The sequence below is a fragment of the Megascapheus bottae genome, chromosome 7 (genome assembly GCF_031878675.1).
Source record: "Megascapheus bottae isolate mThoBot1 chromosome 7, mThoBot2.hap1, whole genome shotgun sequence".
Taxonomy (NCBI): domain Eukaryota; kingdom Metazoa; phylum Chordata; class Mammalia; order Rodentia; family Geomyidae; genus Megascapheus; species Megascapheus bottae.
In genome coordinates, this window is record NC_143515.1 from 16,817,177 (window position 1) to 16,836,977 (window position 19,801).

A 19,801-nucleotide genomic window follows, 5' to 3' on the forward strand; every position below is an offset into this window, starting at 1 on the left:
CCCCCAGCTTTTCACTCTGCTGCTTCGAGCTCCAAAGCAACTCTGCCTCAATAGCACTCTGCTGCCCGATTAAACACCACAATCTCACAGGGACTTTGCTTTGCCCGGGCTGGCTCTAAACTGTGGCTTTCAGATCAATGAGTCCTATAAAAGGCCCCTTTACTCCAATTAGAAGCAACAAGGTGGTCAACTCAGAAATAGTCTCTAAGCAGGATTTTGCCTGGAACCTGGTAAGAGGCAAAGTTACATCTGAATAAGGATTGCCGTCCTTCTCCATGGCCCAGCTGGAAACTGCTATAAAGTATCTTATAAGAGCAATTAAGCAATTAAGCAATTAAGAGCAATTAAGCAATCATTTTGCTAGTCCTAATTTTCCTTTCTTCTCTTTCTTTAAACAAACATTTAAGACAAACTTTACTTTCAAATATTGTTTAGAAACCCATTTCCAGTGTTCTTAGAAACTTCAACTGATTCTGGCTTCAACAATTAACACCTTACTTAGCCTTTTTGCAGTTGAAAAACCTTTAAGGGCACAAAGAACTCCTTTTGTCTCCAGGCCCCTAGGGCTCCCCTTTGCCTTTAGAAGAGGCGTTTTGTTTTGTTTTTAGATTATTACTGCCTAGAACTCCATCAACAGTTTAAACTCAAATAACATTTTTTCCCTAATGCAAGAATTACCAACATCTGTGCACCAAAACTGTAAGTCTGGACTTAGTTTCCTTCCTTCCTTTTTTTTTTCCACCCAATTGCGAAGTAGTATGAAACCAAATCATAAGGAGATAAACCTTTAAACATTTATACTATCCACATTTTATCATCAGATTTCCAGTGTCAGTCTGCAAGAAAAGACAGAGAGGCAAAGTTTCTGACATTAGCCAACAAATTTACATTTAAATCTCTAATACACGTCTCCAAACTTTAAAGGTAAGACATCCCTAATTCCCTAATACCTCTGTGCTAAACAGGATTCAATGTTTGCAATGTAAACAGCTGTATGCATACCAGAGTTTTAAAATGCCGATTTCAGGATCTTTAGAAAAATACTTTTTACCGGTTTCTCTAACACAATGGAATAATCCTTTGAGACATTGTAAAACCTTCAAACCTAATACTTTTTCTTGAAGTTTTAAGCTTAGATTTCCCAATTGCCTTTGGGTTTCAAGTATAACTTAATCCATTGTTTCATACAGCATGCTGACAATTGAACCTTGAACATGTTCACTCACTCATTCACACACACTCACACTCAAAGATCTTAAAGCGGGCAAAATTAATATCGGCCGTTCGTTTTCCGGAAGTTTGTGTCAAGAGAGCTTTGGCAATTTTACTCTTGCAGGTGAGAACCAGGTTCAAAACAAAACTTTTTGCAAGGCAACTTAGCTGGAATATATTTTTCCAGGGCTTGTTACAACTGCAGACACGCGGGAGCGCCCATACTAGGCCCAGAAAGGTTCAAATAAATAACAAGGATGTGTGCTTGAGTACACACAGAAAATCCAGAAGGGTCCATATTTAGAACTGGTACTAATTTTAAGACAAAACTGGACAAGGAAAAATAGGTAACACGAACAAGACAGAGAAACAGAGACGTTTAAGTAACTTCCAAACTTCTGATGGCATGCCTGGCCTTAAACTACCAGAGTGACGGAAAGATTTCCATTCCCTGGTAGCTGACAGACGGAGGCCATCCTAACTACACCTACAAAAGGCTCTGAAACAAAATCAGACATTGACATATAACAAGAAAATTGGACTCCAACAGATACACTTAACACAAGAACATGAATCTAGATGAATGTATTCACTAAACAACTATTTTTTGATTCAGACACGTCTTGCTGGTGGGACTCTCAGGCATGCCCTGTTAGCAACAAGAAACTCAGAAGGGGGGGTCAAGGCGTCCCTTGACCAGGCAGGCCTCTGTTTTAGGCCCACGGTGCACCTTTAAAAAAAATAAAACAAAACAAAACACAGACATGCAGGGGGTCGGCCGATTTCTACTTACCTCCGGAGGCCTCTGCTTTTCACCTGGGCATCTTTCACAAAACAAGGTTGTTAAGAAGAGGGATGGTAAAAACAAACTAACAAGAACAATCTCTTCTCTCGATAGCATACAATTTGTAAAAGAACAATTGTCACGTGTTACATTAAATTGTGTAGAATTAATGAATATGTGAAAAGGTCCCGACATAATAGCATAATAGCAAGAGGAGAAACAGCTCATAAAGTTCTTTTGATAGGAGGACCTGGGTAGAACTGGCTCCTGACCAGCCTAGTAGCTGTGAGGAAATTCCAGGAATATTGGTGATTGACACACCGGGGGATCCTATGAATGTGTTGAACAAATGGATCAGGAGCAGTCCCATCAACATGCACAAATAACTCAGGTCCTTCCCACGTCGCAGGATGCACCACTGGAGGGTTGGGGCTGTAGGCCCAGTGAGTCGCTGCTTGGATGGCCACTGTCAGTCTCCACAATCCGAACAAAGCGTTCAGGCAGCCAGCGTGCATCATTTTCTCCTTGTGAAAAACACATATATGCCCTCGACCCCATGTTAGAACGGGATCGGGTCCTTGCCAAGCACCAGTTAGAGGATCCTTCCACTTTACTAAGGCAAAAGCACGCTGCTCTCTTTTGTCCCAGAATCGCAGAGCAGCGGATAAATTATTTAAGTCCAAATTTTAAAAATTTAAAACCAACAAAGCATGGTTAAGTATATTTACCTTTTAAAGTACTGAATGGCCAAATATGTAAATGGGGTGTGTTCCTCAACCTTTTCAGCTGCTATGATGAGGCCAAAGAGGCTCAGAGTTTGCTGTAGTTGTCGAAAGGCTTGTCGTACGACAGTAGGTTCAGAACAAGCCAACAAAACATCATCCATATAATGAACAATATAAACAAAAGAAAATTTTTCGCGGGTGGAATAATGGATCTAGCTCCAAAACTTTGACATAAAGCTGGGCTATTTGCCATGCCCTGTGGAAGCACAAGCCAAGGATACCATATAATGGGTTCTTTAAAATTAACAGAGGGGACGCTGAAGGCAAAACGCTTACAGTCTTGAGGCACCAGGGGTATAGTATAGAAGCAAACTTTCAAATCTATAATAATTTTATAAGTATCCTTTGGCATTGCCATGGGTGAAGGCAAGCCGGGCTGTATTGTCCCCCTCAGTTCCAAAGTTGCATTTACTTTTTTAGATCTTGTAACAGCCTCTATTTACCTGATTTTTTTTCTTTCTAACAAAAATTGGAGAATTCCATGGAGAGTTAGAAGGGGTTACACGCCCCAAATCCAGCTGTTTCTGTGCCAGCTGCTGAGCTGCAATGATTTTTTACCCTAATCCTTGTCTCCGTGGGTGAGACTGGGGTTGGAGTGTCCCTGGCCCGCCCTGAGCTGCTCAGCACAGTGCCCCAGAGGGGAAGAGGCCTTGATCAAGCAGCTGCTTAGTAACTGCAGCACTAGGACTAAACATATACACTGCCATTTTTCCATAAATTAATTGGCAAATGATCCAGGACAAATGGCTGAAAATGACCAGAGTGCCCTTCCTCGTCTCTCCAAGCAAGGATCGCACTGCTCTGCTGTGGGTCAGCTGCACTCCCAATCCCTCGTAGGGAAGTCATAGAGGTTGTTAGGGGCCATTGGGCTGGCCAATGCTCTTTAGATATCACAGACACATCTGCTCCTGTGTGTAATATTCCTTTAAAGGGCTTTTCTTGTATAAATAGAGTCATCTCAGGCCTCTCTTGTTTTATTTATGCTTTGTACCCAATACATATCAGAGGATCCAAATCCTCTCTGTCCACCTGGGGCAGAGGAATTAGCAGTCCCCACGGGAAGTAAAGACACAAGCACTAGCTGTGCTATTCTCTGTCCAGGTGCGATCGCTATTACATGCCTCTTAGCAGCCTGAGCCAGGTTTAGTTGCGATGTACTTTGCCTCGTTGTAGTGCCTGTTAGGAGGCACTTGTTGCTAGGACCTTTAGACACACATAAGGGTTGAGAAGGGGATTGGGGCTGCAAGGCTGCAGCCGAAGGCACTGGGAATAGGGGGTAAGGATTAGATTCGGCCAAGATAGTGGCCGGGGGTCATATCGATTTCCTACTTCTGGGGGGGGGGAATCTCTGCTCTATCCCTGTCTTAGATAGTAGACGGAGGATTTCTCTTAACTTCTCCTCCACCGTAGCCAGCCGGTCCTCATCATATCTTTCCTTCCTGTTATCCAAACCTGAATTCCTTCTGGGGAGGAGGGATCTCTGCACTATCCCCGTCTTAGATAGTAGATGGAGGACTTCTCTTAACTTCTCCTCCACCGAAGCCAGCCGGTCCTCATCCTATCTTTCCTTCCCGTTATCCAAACCTGAATTCTTATACTCAATATCTACTGGCTGTTCCCTTCTCCAAATCTCATTTAAACTCTCCCGGGCTGGGGCATAAGCCTCAGCCTCAGGTTTCTCGGAAGGGTTCTTTAATTCAAGATTAAGTTCGGCATTCTCATGTCGAAGACCTAAACATTCATTTACTAAATTCCATAAAGAAATAGCCTCTGCTGGGGTCTTTTCAGGGCCATATACACTGTAATAACCTTGAATTCCTTTCCCTATCCTCAGCCAGGTTTCTAAATTTAGGGTTCCCTCCTCTGGAAACCGCGGGCACGCCTCCTCGACAAACTGTAGGAAGCTCTCAAGCTGCCCTTGTTCCACCCGCGTTCCGCTTCAAGTAAGTTCCTTAGGACCGGCACATCTAGCCTGTGGACATCTTCACTCATAATTTTTTACTCCCGACTAGACATTCTCCCACTCTCTCACTGTCTTAATAGTCCTATGACGCATCACTCACCACAGCGGGGTCCTCCACCTTTGTCCCAGATTTTCAGGGTCCCTGTTCGGGCGCCACTTGCCGGGGCCTACCGGCAGCAAATTGGGGTTCCTGAAATAGGGGACAGGGACAGAAAAAATAGAAGAGAGACAATCACATGGGGTCTGGGAGGTCTGCAGGCCAGGTAAAGACTGCAGCCCCGTTTATTTACGGCTCCAGGCTTATATTCCTTCTTCAGATCAGGGAACTGCCAGGTGTTACATCCAGATGGATAATCAGGGAACTGTTGGGGGTTACTTCCATACGGTAAGTCTCTGTTGTACTGGATCAAAGACTAGGATGAAATAAAAGCAGAGTCACTGAAGTTGCATGAGGAAGAATAAAATAGCCCGCTTAGTCAAAAAGGTGTTAGCAGACAGAGCAGTGCTGTAGGATGTTCAAAACCAAAATCCAGTGGTATCATTACATTGTAGGAAATCCTCCAAGAAGTAAAAGCAGATACATTGAATTTGCTTGTGGAAGAATAAAAACCACGTTTCCACAGAACCAGTCTTAACAGATACAGCAAAGTCGGTAGAAGCACAGTGTCCATTGTACTGGATCAAAGACTAGGATGAAACAAAGCAGATACACTGAAGTTGCATGAGGAAGTATAAAATACACCGACTATACAAAACAGTTCTTAGGAGATAAAACAATGCCGTGGGAACTTCAACGCAAAAATCCAGTATCCAGTACGCTGGATGAAATCCTCCAAGAATTAAAAGCAGATCCATTGAAGTTGCTTGTGGAAGAATACCATACCCGCTTAGACGAAAATGTTCTTATCAGAGGGAACAATGCTCTAGGATATTCAACACCAAAACCAGTATCCAGTACACTGGATGAAATACTCCAAGGAGGAACAGCAGATACATTGAAGTTGCTTGTGGAAGAATCAAAACCACGTTTACACAGAACGAATCTTAGCAGATAGAGCAATGTTGGTGGAAGTACAGTGTGGACACTCTACTGGATCAAAGACAAGGAGGAAATGAAAGCAGATATACTGAAGTTGCATGTGGAAGTATAAAATACACTGCTTATACAAAAACGTTCTTGGGAGATAAAACAATGCCCTGAGAAGTTCAACGTCAAAATAAACTCTCCATTATACTGGATTTCCGGGGCCTACCGGCAGCAAATTGGGGTTCCTGAAATAGGGGACAGGGACTGGAAAAAATAGAAGAGAGACAAACACATGGGGTCCGGGAAGTCTGCAGCCCAGGTAGAGACTGCAGCCCCGTTTATTTACAACTCAAGGCTTATAGTCCTTCTTCAAACCAGGGAACTGCCAGGTGTTACATCCAGATGGTTAATCAGGGAACTGTTGGGAGTTACATTCATATGGTAAATCTCAGATCTATGAGGCCAAAAAACAGTAAGACAACAAAGCAATTATCTGATGCAAATCAAAGTACAGTTTGATTCCACTCTGGCTCCCAACATATCCCCCGTTTTTATTTTAAAAGAAACACAAGTGCCATTTCTACTCTTTCCAATATGTCTAATTTATCCTGTCTCACTTTCCAAAAATGACTGGTCCCTTCATCTAAAGGGGATTGATGGGCGGAGATTCAGCTTCTCTGACTTCTTCAAGCTGACTCAGGCGTTGTCTCTGTACTTGACCAGGGACCTTAAAAAGCCTAACCTGTTTAACCAAGGGGTTGCAAGGATTAGATATCAGGAACAATACTTTGCTCCAAACTAGAGATCATATTTAACATTTAACAATTGCACAAGCCATCTTTGGCTACAATAGTGTAGCCTACTTAGCACCCATTTGCAAAGGTTTTTTTTTTTTTTTGATTTTCTGGGGAACCTTAACAATTGTCTGCAACCTTAACAATGCTTCAGTTGTCAGATCTAAACAGATTAATAAAGACACAAGCCTCAGATCCACAAACTTTCCTGAATTTGTGGCTGGCGTCAAATAAAAAATTCGCTCAGTTAGAACTTTCAAGTACCCACTATCACAGAAGATTGACAAGTTCCTGCCCAGTTGTGAAAGGCATGGGCATTAGTAAGGCACGCTTACAAACTACTCTATGACCTCCTGGCTCTGATTAATATTGAATGGCCAAGCACAAGTGACTCTAGGGTCTGACACCATCTCTGCCATCCAAGCAGTGGCTTACTTGCTTTCCTCCCAATAGTGTGTCTTCACACCGGGATAAACATCCATTGCATTTCACTTTGTTGGTTGCTGGACTTGAACTCAGGATCTGGCTACTGTCTCTCAGCTCTCCAGCTCAAGGCTAGCACTCTGCCACTTTTAAGTCCCAAACTCAGGGCCTGAGTGCCGCTCCTCAGCTCTGCAGCTCAAGGCTTGCACTCTGCCACTGAGTCCCGAGCTTGGTGCGTGAGTGCTGTCCCCCAGCTTTTCACTCTGCTGCTTCGAGCTCCAAAGCAACTCTGCCTCAATAGCACTCTGCTGCCCGATTAAACACCACAATCTCACAGGGACTTTGCTTTGCCCGGGCTGGCTCTAAACTGTGGCTTTCAGATCAATGAGTCCTATAAAAGGCCCCTTTACTCCAATTAGAAGCAACAAGGTGGTCAACTCAGAAATAGTCTCTAAGCAGGATTTTGCCTGGAACCTGGTAAGAGGCAAAGTTACATCTGAATAAGGATTGCCGTCCTTCTCCATGGCCCAGCTGGAAACTGCTATAAAGTATCTTATAAGAGCAATTAAGCAATTAAGCAATTAAGAGCAATTAAGCAATCATTTTGCTAGTCCTAATTTTCCTTTCTTCTCTTTCTTTAAACAAACATTTAAGACAAACTTTACTTTCAAATATTGTTTAGAAACCCATTTCCAGTGTTCTTAGAAACTTCAACTGATTCTGGCTTCAACAATTAACACCTTACTTAGCCTTTTTGCAGTTGAAAAACCTTTAAGGGCACAAAGAACTCCTTTTGTCTCCAGGCCCCTAGGGCTCCCCTTTGCCTTTAGAAGAGGCGTTTTGTTTTGTTTTTAGATTATTACTGCCTAGAACTCCATCAACAGTTTAAACTCAAATAACATTTTTTCCCTAATGCAAGAATTACCAACATCTGTGCACCAAAACTGTAAGTCTGGACTTAGTTTCCTTCCTTCCTTTTTTTTCCCACCCAATTGCGAAGTAGTATGAAACCAAATCATAAGGAGATAAACCTTTAAACATTTATACTATCCACATTTTATCATCAGATTTCCAGTGTCAGTCTGCAAGAAAAGACAGAGAGGCAAAGTTTCTGACATTAGCCAACAAATTTACATTTAAATCTCTAATACACGTCTCCAAACTTTAAAGGTAAGACATCCCTAATTCCCTAATACCTCTGTGCTAAACAGGATTCAATGTTTGCAATGTAAACAGCTGTATGCATACCAGAGTTTTAAAATGCCGATTTCAGGATCTTTAGAAAAATACTTTTTACCGGTTTCTCTAACACAATGGAATAATCCTTTGAGACATTGTAAAACCTTCAAACCTAATACTTTTTCTTGAAGTTTTAAGCTTAGATTTCCCAATTGCCTTTGGGTTTCAAGTATAACTTAATCCATTGTTTCATACAGCATGCTGACAATTGAACCTTGAACATGTTCACTCACTCATTCACACACACTCACACTCAAAGATCTTAAAGCGGGCAAAATTAATATCGGCCGTTCGTTTTCCGGAAGTTTGTGTCAAGAGAGCTTTGGCAATTTTACTCTTGCAGGTGAGAACCAGGTTCAAAACAAAACTTTTTGCAAGGCAACTTAGCTGGAATATATTTTTCCAGGGCTTGTTACAACTGCAGACACGCGGGAGCGCCCATACTAGGCCCAGAAAGGTTCAAATAAATAACAAGGATGTGTGCTTGAGTACACACAGAAAATCCAGAAGGGTCCATATTTAGAACTGGTACTAATTTTAAGACAAAACTGGACAAGGAAAAATAGGTAACACGAACAAGACAGAGAAACAGAGACGTTTAAGTAACTTCCAAACTTCTGATGGCATGCCTGGCCTTAAACTACCAGAGTGACGGAAAGATTTCCATTCCCTGGTAGCTGACAGACGGAGGCCATCCTAACTACACCTACAAAAGGCTCTGAAACAAAATCAGACATTGACATATAACAAGAAAATTGGACTCCAACAGATACACTTAACACAAGAACATGAATCTAGATGAATGTATTCACTAAACAACTATTTTTTGATTCAGACACGTCTTGCTGGTGGGACGCTCAGGCATGCCCTGTTAGCAACAAGAAACTCAGAAGGGGGGGTCAAGGCGTCCCTTGACCAGGTAGGCCTCTGTTTTAGGCCCACGGTGCACCTTTAAAAAAAATAAAACAAAACAAAACACAGACATGCAGGGGGTCAGCCGATTTCTACTTACCTCCGGAGGCCTCTGCTTTGCACCTGGGCATCTTTCACAAAACAAGGTTGTTAAGAAGAGGGATGGTAAAAACAAACTAACAAGAACAATCTGTTCTCTCGATAGCATACAATTTGTAAAAGAACAATTGTCACGTGTTACATTAAATTGTGTAGAATTAATGAATATGTGAAAAGGTCCCGACATAATAGCATAATAGCAAGAGGAGAAACAGCTCATAAAGTTCTTTTGATAGGAGGACCTGGGTAGAACTGGCTCCTGACCAGCCTAGTAGCTGTGAGGAAATTCCAGGAATATTGGTGATTGACACACCGGGGGATCCTATGAATGTGTTGAACAAATGGATCAGGAGCAGTCCCATCAACATGCACAAATAACTCAGGTCCTTCCCACGTCGCAGGATGCACCACTGGAGGGTTGGGGCTGTAGGCCCAGTGAGTCGCTGCTTGGATGGCCACTGTCAGTCTCCACAATCCGAACAAAGTGTTCAGGCAGCCAGCGTGCATCATTTTCTCCTTGTGAAAAACACATATATGCCCTCGACCCCATGTTAGAACGGGATCGGGTCCTTGCCAAGCACCAGTTAGAGGATCCTTCCACTTTACTAAGGCAAAAGCACGCTGCTCTCTTTTGTCCCAGAATCGCAGAGCAGCGGATAAATTATTTAAGTCCAAATTTTAAAAATTTAAAACCATCAAAGCATGATTAAGTATATTTACCTTTTAAAGTACTGAATGGCCAAATATGTAAATGGGGTGTGTTCCTCAACCTTTTCAGCTGCTATGATGAGGCCAAAGAGGCTCAGATTTTGCTGTAGTTGTCGAAAGGCTTGTCGTACGACAGTAGGGTCAGAACAAGCCAACAAAACATCATCCATATAATGAACAATATAAACAAAAGAAAATTTTTCGCGGGTGGAATAATGGCTCTAGCTCCAAAACTTTGACATAAAGCTGGGCTATTTGCCATGCCCTGTGGAAGCACAAGCCAAGGATACCATATAATGGGTTCTTTAAAATTAACAGAGGGGACGCTGAAGGCAAAACGCTTACAGTCTTGAGGCACCAGGGGTATAGTATAGAAGCAAACTTTCAAATCTATAATAATTTTATAAGTATCCTTTGGCATTGCCATGGGTGTAGGCAAGCCGGGCTGTATTGTCCCCCTCAGTTCGAAAGTTGCATTTACTTTTTTAGATCTTGTAACAGCCTCTATTTACCTGATTTTTTTTCTTTCTAACAAAAAATTGGAGAATTCCATGGAGAGTTAGAAGGGGTTACACGCCCCAAATCCAGCTGTTTCTGTGCCAGCTGCTGAGCTGCAATGATTTTTTACCCTAATCCTTGTCTCCGTGGGTGAGACTGGGGTTGGAGTGTCCCTGGCCCGCCCTGAGCTGCTCAGCACAGTGCCCCAGAGGGGAAGAGGCCTTGATCAAGCAGCTGCTTAGTAACTGCAGCACTAGGACTAAACATATACACTGCCATTTTTCCATAAATTAATTGGCAAATGATCCAGGACAAATGGCTGAAAATGACCAGAGTGCCCTTCCTCGTCTCTCCAAGCAAGGATCGCACTGCTCTGCTATGGGTCAGCTGCACTCCCAATCCCTCGTAGGGAAGTCATAGAGGTTGTTAGGGGCCATTGGGCTGGCCAATGCTCTTTAGATATCACAGACACATCTGCTCCTGTGTGTAATATTCCTTTAAAGGGCTTTTCTTGTATAAATAGAGTCATCTCAGGCCTCTCTTGTTTTATTTATGCTTTGTACCCAATACATATCAGAGGATCCAAATCCTCTCTGTCCACCTGGGGCAGAGGAATAAGCAGTCCCCACGGGAAGTAAAGACACAAGCACTAGCTGTGCTATTCTCTGTCCCGGTGCGATCGCTTTTACATGCCTCTGTCGGGAGCAAAAGTGGAATCAAACTGTACTTTGATTTGCATCAGATAATTGCTTGATTGTCTTATTGCTTTTTGGCCTTCTCCTGTTCAATTGATCTGAGATTTACCATATGAATGTAACCCCCAACAGTTCCCTGATTAACCATCTGGATGTAACACCTGGCAGTGCCCTGGTCTCGAGAAGGGATAAAAACTTTGAGTTAAGAATAAACGAGGTGGCAGTTTTTGCTTGGGCTGCAGACCCCCTGGACCCGAAGTGTTTGTCTCTCTTCTAATTTTTCCAGTCCCTGCCCCTTATTTCAGGAACCCCAATTTGCTGCCGGGAGGCCCCGGCATCTGGCGCCTGAACAGGGACCTGAAAATCTGGGAAGAAGCTGAAGGACCCCTCCCTGTGGTGAGTAACACATCGTAGGACTATTAAGAGAGTATACTCAGGAGTAAAAATTATGGGTCAAGCTAATAGCCATGGGTTATTTCTACCGATCTTAACAGGCCTATTTGAAGCCCACGGAACGTGGGTGGAAAAAGGGGTGCTTCAGAGCTTCCTACAGTTTCTCGAGGAGGCATACCCGAGGTCTATAGAGGAGGAATTCCAAAAAGCCTGGCAGCGGATAGGAAAAAGAATTCTAGATTATTATGATGTATATGGCCCCGAAAAGATCCCAGTAGAGGCTGCTACTGTATGGAATTTAGTAAGTGAATACATAGATCCTCTACATGAAAATGCTGAACTTAATCTTGAATTAAGGGAACTTTATGAGTTAAAGGACCCTTCTGAAGAACCTGAGGCTGAGCCATATGCCGCAGCCCAAGAGAGTCCAAGTGAGATCTTGAAAAGGGAACAACAACCAGTAGATATTGAGTATCAGAATTCAGGTTTGAATACCAAGGAGGAAAGTTATGATGAGTCATTGGAGGGCCGGGTGGCTACGATAGAGAAGAAGTTAGAAGAAATGCTACATCTTCTATCGAAAATGGGGACAGAGCAGAGAGCCCCCCCAGAAGTAGGAAAGAAATATGACCCTCAGGCCACTATGGTGTCTGATTCTAAACCTTACCCCTCACACCCACCGCCTCCGGCTGCAGCCTTACGGCCTCAATCCCTTTCTCAACCTTTAGGCAAGCCTAAAGGCCCTAGCAACAAGTCCCTTTTAACAGGCACTACAACCAGGCACAGTGCATCGCAATTAAACCTGACTCAGGCTGCTAGAGAGAGGGAAGGTATTTCAGGGCCTCGATGCTTCCCTAGTTTAGTTGATCATGATGAACAAGTATACCATCAACCTGTTCCTGTTAAACTATTACAGGATTTAAAAAATGCCTGCTCCCAATATGGGCCAACTGCCCCTTTTACTCAAGTAATATTGGAGGCTGCGTGTGCTGGTATTGCATGCCCAAATGACTGGAAGCGGCTTGCCAGAGCATGCCTTAGTGCAGGAGAGTACTTATTATGGGAGACAGAGTTCACTGCACAGTGTCGGGCTAAAATTGAAACAAATAGGTCTAAGAACCTGCCTTACACTGTTGATCAGTTGTTAGGAGAGGGAACCTATAAAAACACCGAAGATCAATTGGGTTATGCAAAGGAGGCCTATTTACAAATAAATGCTGCGGCGAGAGAGGCTTGGAAAAAGTTACGCAATTCCAATCGTACAAAAAATCTAGTAGAAGTTAAACAGGGACCGAATGAACCTTATCTAGAATTTTTGTCTCGATTAATGGAGACTGCAGACTGCCTAGTACAAGATGAGAATGCAAGGAAGAGTATAGTTAGACACATAGCCTATGAAAATGCCAACGCCGCCTGTCAGGCGGCTATCAGACCCCATAGGAATAAGGGAGGAATCACGGACTTTATTTCACTGTGTGCTGATATTGGACCCTCCCATGTACAAGGCCTTACTTTAGCCGCCGCTCCTCAAGGAAAGACTGTTACTGAGTCTCTAAAATATAGAGATCAGCGGCATTCTCGGGATGCTAGACCCCCAGGGCGTTGCTTTTCTTGTGGACAAATAGGACATTGGATGACGCAATGCCCACGCCAGGCCAGGCAAAAGAGAGAAAAATCACCTGGCACATGTCCACGCTGTGGTAAAGGGAGGCACTGGGCTAAAGATTGCAAGTCAGCAACAAATCGCAATGGCCGCCCGTTTTCGGGAAACTGGAGAAGGGGCCAGCCCCTGGCCCCGCAAAACCATGGGGCAGTCCCTCCCTCTTCTCGGCCACAAGTGCATCTTCTAACAACCCCCCAAGATCAGTCTCCAGCCTCCTCCGTGCCACCCCAGGCAGTGCAGGATTGGACCTCTGTTCCTCCACCTGCTCAGTATTGACCCCAGAGATGGGGACACAAGCTCTCCCCACGGGGGTCTTCGGCCCCCTTCCCCCGGGAGTGGCTGGATTGCTGTTAGGGCGAAGTAGCTCAGCCCTCAAAGGGATACAGATTACACCTGGCAAAATTGACCAGGATTTTACTGGAGAAATCAAAGTTATGGCCTCTGCCCCGAAACACGTGGTATCGATCCCAGCCGGTCAAAAATTGGCACAACTAATACTCGTCCCTTTACCTCCCGGGGAGACTACTAATTCCCCATGTGGACAGAGAGGATTTAGATCTTCTGATATCTATTGGGTACAAGGCATAAAACAAGAGAGGCCTGAGATGACTATATTTATACAAGAAAAGCCCTTTAAGGGAATATTAGACACTGGAGCAGATGTGTCTGTGATATCTAAGAAACATTGGCCAGCCCAATGGCCCCTGACAACCTCTATGACTTCCCTACAGGGGGTTGGGCAAGCAACTGACCCACAGCAGAGCAGTGCGATCCTTGTTTGGAGAGATGAGGAAGGGCACTCTGGTCATTTTCAGCCATTTGTCCTGGATCATCTGCCAATTAATTTATGGGGTCGTGATATCATGGAAAAAATGGGAGTGTATATGTTTAGTCCTAGTGCTGCGGTCACTAAGCAGTTACTTGATCAAGGCCTCCTCCCCTTTAGGGGACTAGGCCGAGCAGCACAGGGGGAGCTAGAGCCGCTCCAACCCCAGTCTCGCCCTACGAGACAAGGATTAGGGTATTCCTTAATGGGAGCTGTCGTTTGTCCTGCCCCTCATGCTGATCCCATAAATTGGCTCTCTGAAGAACCGGTATGGGTCGAACAGTGGCCTCTTTCACTAGAAAAGATCATTGCAGTACAGCAGCTAGTACAGGAACAGCTGGACTTGGGGCATGTGGCCCCTTCTAACTCTCCATGGAATTCTCCAATTTTTGTTATAAAGAAAAAGTCAGGTAAATGGAGGCTGTTACAGGATTTGAGAAAAATAAATGCCACAATGGAACTGATGGGGGCCCTACAGCCTGGCTTGCCTTCACCCATGGCAATCCCAAAGGATACTTATAAGATTATTATAGATTTGAAGGATTGTTTCTATACTATACCCCTGGCGCCTCAAGACTGTAAGCGCTTTGCCTTCAGCGTCCCCTCTGTTAATTTTAAAGAACCCATGAAGCGATATCACTGGCTTGTGCTTCCACAGGGCATGGCAAATAGCCCAACTTTATGTCAAAGTTTTGTAGCTAGAGCCATTTCTTCCACTCGTGAAAAATTTTCTTCTGTTTATATTGTTCATTATATGGATGACATCTTGTTGGCTTGTTCTGACCCTATCGTCGTACGACAAGCCTTTGGACAACTAAAGCAAGATCTGAGCCTCTTTGGTCTTATAATAGCAGCTGAAAAGGTTCAGGAACACCCCCCTTTTACATATCTAGGCCATATATTAGGCCCACACTATTTTAAAAGCCAAAAAATACAATTAAAAACTTCACACTTAAGAACTCTTCATGATTTTCAGCAATTTTTAGGAGATATAAATTGGCTTCGGCCTTATTTAAAGCTGTCCACTGGAGAGTTAAAACCCCTCTTTGATCTCTTAAAAGGAGATACCAACCCTACATCCTTGCGCGAATTAAATCCTGACGCCAGGAGGGCCATCCAAATTGTAGAAAAGGCAATTTCCCAGCAACAAATGACCTGTTGTGACTATTCTAAACCCTGGGGAGTTTACATTTTAGCTACTTCTCACTCCCCAACTGCTGTATTGTGGCAGGATGGCCCACTTTTATGGCTTTATCTACCATCAACACCCGGCAAAGTGCTGACCCCCTACTACGAATTGGTAGCTAATCTGATACACATGTGCCGAGTGGATTCCCGTAAATATTTAGGTGAGGAACCTCATTTTATCTGTGTCCCATATAATTTACAACAACAAGATTGGCTATTCGCCCATTGCGATCCTTGGGCCATTGCTTGGGCCAATTATACGGGAAAAATTTTGCATCACTACCCGTCTAACAAACTTCTCCAATTTGCTGCGTGTCATACGTTTCTATTTCCTTCCATAGTACAGGCCTCGCCTTTATCTTCTGCCGCTTTGGTATTTACAGATGGATCCTCAAATGGAACGGCTGCTTTGACCATTAATGGGAAAACTCAATCTTGGGTTACAGGTTTTTCCTCCGCCCAAGAGGTGGAATTAGAGGCTGTTTTACAAGCACTCGTCCTGTTACAAGACGAGCCCTTTAACTTATACTCAGACAGTCAATATGTAATTCGTGCTCTTCAAGTCATAGAAACTGTTCCCTTTATTGGAACTACTAACTCCAATATTCAGACCCAATTTCGCCAAATACAAACTTTGCTTTGTTCTCGCAACCACCCCTGTTTTTTTGGCTTTGTTCGAGCTCACACTAATCTTCCTGGCCCTTTAAGTGAGGGCAATGCGGTCACTGACTCTGCCACCAGAGTTTACATAACTTGCTAAGCAGTCACATGCCATCCACCATCAAAACAGTCGAGCCTTGCGCCGACAGTTCAAATTATCTAGAGAAGCAGCGAGGCAAATAGTTCAGACTTGCTCCAACTGTGTCCCTTTTTCACCAGCCCCCCATTTAGGTATAAATCCACGAGGACTGCTTTCTAATCACATTTGGCAGATGGATGTCACGCATGTTCCATCATTTGGCCGATTAAAATATGTTCATGTTACTGTAGATACTTATTCTAATTTTATCTTGGCCACCCCCCTTGCTGGGGAAGCCACTAAACATTGTATTTCTCACTGCATTCGATGCTTTGCTGTGATGGGGATTCCCTCGCAAATAAAAACAGATAATGGCCCTGGCTATGCAAGCCGAGCATTTCAATCCTTCTGCCGTTCCTATAATATCACTCATATTACAGGCATTCCTTACAATCCTCAAGGTCAAGGCATCGTGGAGAGAGCTAATGGATTATTAAAACATCAAATTGCTAAAATACAGAAAGGAGAGTCGTATCCCGCTACCCCTGTGAATATACTTAATCATGCTTTATTTGTTTTAAATTTTTTGAATTTGGATTCAAATAATTTATCTGCTGCTCAGCGATTCTGGGAAAAAAGAGAGCAGCGTGCTTTTGCCTTAGTGAAGTGGAAAGATCCCCTAACTGGTACTTGGCATGGACCCGATCCTGTTCTAACCTGGGGTCGAGGGCATGTATGTGTTTTTTCACAAGGAGAAAATGACGCCCGCTGGCTGCCTGAACGCTGCGTTCGGATCGTGGAGAGTGACAGTGGCCATCCAAGCAGCGACTCACTGGGCCTACACCCCCAACCCTCCAGTGGTGCATCCTGCGACGTGGAAAGGACCTGAGTTATTTGTGCATGTCAATTGGGACTGCTACTGATCCACTTGTTCCACACATTCATATGAGCTGTGTTTCTCCTCCTTTTACTATTATGTAGGGACCTTTTAACATATTCATTGACTCTACACAATTTAATATGTGACATTATTTTGTCTTTACCATCCCTCTTCTTAATAACCTTTTTTGTAAAAGATGCCCAGGTGAAAAGCAAAGGCCTCCAGAGGTAAGTAGAAGTCGGCCGACCCCCTGTATGTCTGTGTTTTGTTTTATTTTATTTTATTTTATTTATTTATTTTTTTTTTTTAGAAAAAAAAAAGGGATGCACTGTGGGCCTAAAATAGAGGCCTGGGTGGTCAAGGGACGCCTTGACCCCCCTTCCCCTTCTGAGTTTCTTGTCAATATCAAGGCATACCTGAGAGTCCCACCAGCAAGACATGTCTAAATCTAAAAATAGCTGTTAAGTGTATCTGATTGAGTCCAGTTTTCTTGTTATATGTCAATGTCTGATTATTTAAAAGTCTCCGTTTCTCTGTCTTGTTCGTGTTACATATTTTTCCTTGTCCAGTTTTGTCTTTAAAAATTGGTACCATTTCTGAGTATGGATCCTTATGGTTTTTCTGTGCGTACTCAAGCACACATCCTTGTTCTTTATTTGAACATTTCTGGGCCTAGCATGGCCGCTCCCCCATGTCTGCAGTTGTAACAAGCCCTGGAAAAATAAATTCCAGCTAAGTTGCCTTGCAAAAAGTTTTGTTTCGAACCTGGTTCTCACCTGTAAGAGTAAAATTGGCAAAACTCTCTTGACACAAACTTCCGGAAATTGAACGGCCGATATTAATTTTGCGCGCTTTATGATCTTTGAGTATGAATGTGTGTGAATGAGTGAGTGAACATGTTCAAGGTTAAATTGTCAGCATGCTGTATAAAACAATGGATAAATTTATACTTAAACACAAAGACAATTGGGTAAATCTAAGCTTAAAACTTCAAGAAAAATATTAGGTTTGAATGTTTTACAATGTCTCATAGAATTATTGTGTTGTCTTAAAGAAAAACTGGTAAATATTTTTCTAGATCCTGAAATCTGCATTTTATTGCAGGGCATACAGCTGTTTACATTGTAAACATTGTATCCTGTTCAGCACAGAGAGGTTAGGGAATTTGGGATTTATTACTTTAAGTTAAAGTTTGGAAACATGTATTAGAGATTTAAATGTAAAATTGTTCATTAACGTCAGAAACTTTGCCTGTCCTTTCTTGCAAACTGACACTAGAAATCTGATGGTAAAATCTGGACAATGTGATTAGTATTTTAAAGGAATGTTTAAAAAAAGGGAAGGAAACTAAGTCCAGACTTAGACTTTTGGTGCACTGATGTCTATAGTTCTTGCATCAGGGAAAAACTGTTATTTGAGTTTAAACTGTTGTTGGAGTTTTAAACAGTAATCTAAACTGCATAAGAGCCCCTTTTTTCTAAAAGGCAAGAGGAGTGCCTTGGGCCCTAGGGGGCCTGAGGGCAGGAGTTCTTTGTGCCCTTAAAGGTTTTTCAATTGCAAATAAAGGCTAAGGTGTTAATTGTTTAAGCCAGTATCAGTAAAAGTTATTAAGAACATTGGAAATGGGTTTCTAAACAATATTTGAAAGTGAAGTTGTCTTAAATGTTTAAAGAAAGAGAGAAAAGGAAAATCAGGACTACCAAAGTAATTGCTTAATTACTATTTCAGCTTGCTCTTGTAACTTCCAGCTAGCCCATTGGAAAAGAACAGCAATCCTTATTCAGATGTAACTTTGGCCTTTTCCAGGTTCTAGGTAAGCTCATGCTTAGAGACTATTTCTGTGTCGACCACCTTGTTGCTCTAATTGGAGAGAAACGTGGCCTTTTGTAGGACTCACTGATCTGAAAACTGCAGTTTTGAGCCAATCCCGGGCAAAGCAAAGTCCCTGTGAGATAATATGGCAGCAGAGTTGCTTTGGAGCTCGAAGCCGCAGAGTGCAAGCCTTGAGCTGCAGAGCTGAGGTGCGGCACTCAGGCCCTGAGTTTGGGACTCAAAAGTGGCAGGGTGCTAGCCTTGAGCTGGAGAGCTGAGGGACAGTGCCCAGGCCCTGAGTTCAAGTCCAGCAACTAAGCAAGTGAATTGCCAATGGGACATTTATCCCTGTGTGGAGAAACTCTACTGGGACACGATGCAGAAAGCCTCTGCTTGGATGGCAGAGATGGTGTCAGATCTTAGTCACTTGTGCTTGGCCGATCAAATTAATCAGAGCCGGGAGGTCATAGAATAGTTTGTAAGCATGCCTTACTAATGCCCGTGCCTTTCATAACTGGGCAGGAACTTGTCAATCTTCTGTGATACTGGGTAGTTTAAAGCCCTAATTGAGCGAAATTTTTATTTATTTATTTATTTATTTATTTATTTTTGACACCAGCCACAAATTCGGGAAAAGTTTGTGGATCTGAGACTTGTGTCTCTATTAATCTGTTTAGATCTGACAACTGAAGCATTGTTAAGGTTGCAGAAATTTAGTTCCCCAGATAATCAAGAAAAGGCCTTTGCAAATGGGTGCTATGTAACTACACTATTGTAGCCAAAAATGGTTCATGCAGTTGTTAAACGCTAAATATGATCTCCAGTTTGGAGCAAATTATCATTCCTGATATCTAATCCTTGCAATCCCTAATAAAACAGGCTAGACTTCTTAAGGGCCCTGGTCAAGCACAGAGACATCGCCCCTGAGTCAGCTTGAAGAAGTCACAGAAGCTGAATCTCCGCCCATCTATCCACTTTAGATGAAGGGACCAGTCATTTTTGGAAACTGAGACAGGATAATGATATAATTAGAGATAGTGGAAAGAATAGAAATTGCACTTGTGTTTCTTTTAAAATAAAGATGGGGGATATGTCGGGAGCAAGAGTGGAATCAAACTGTACTTTGATTTGCATCAGATAATTGCTTGATTGTCTTATTGC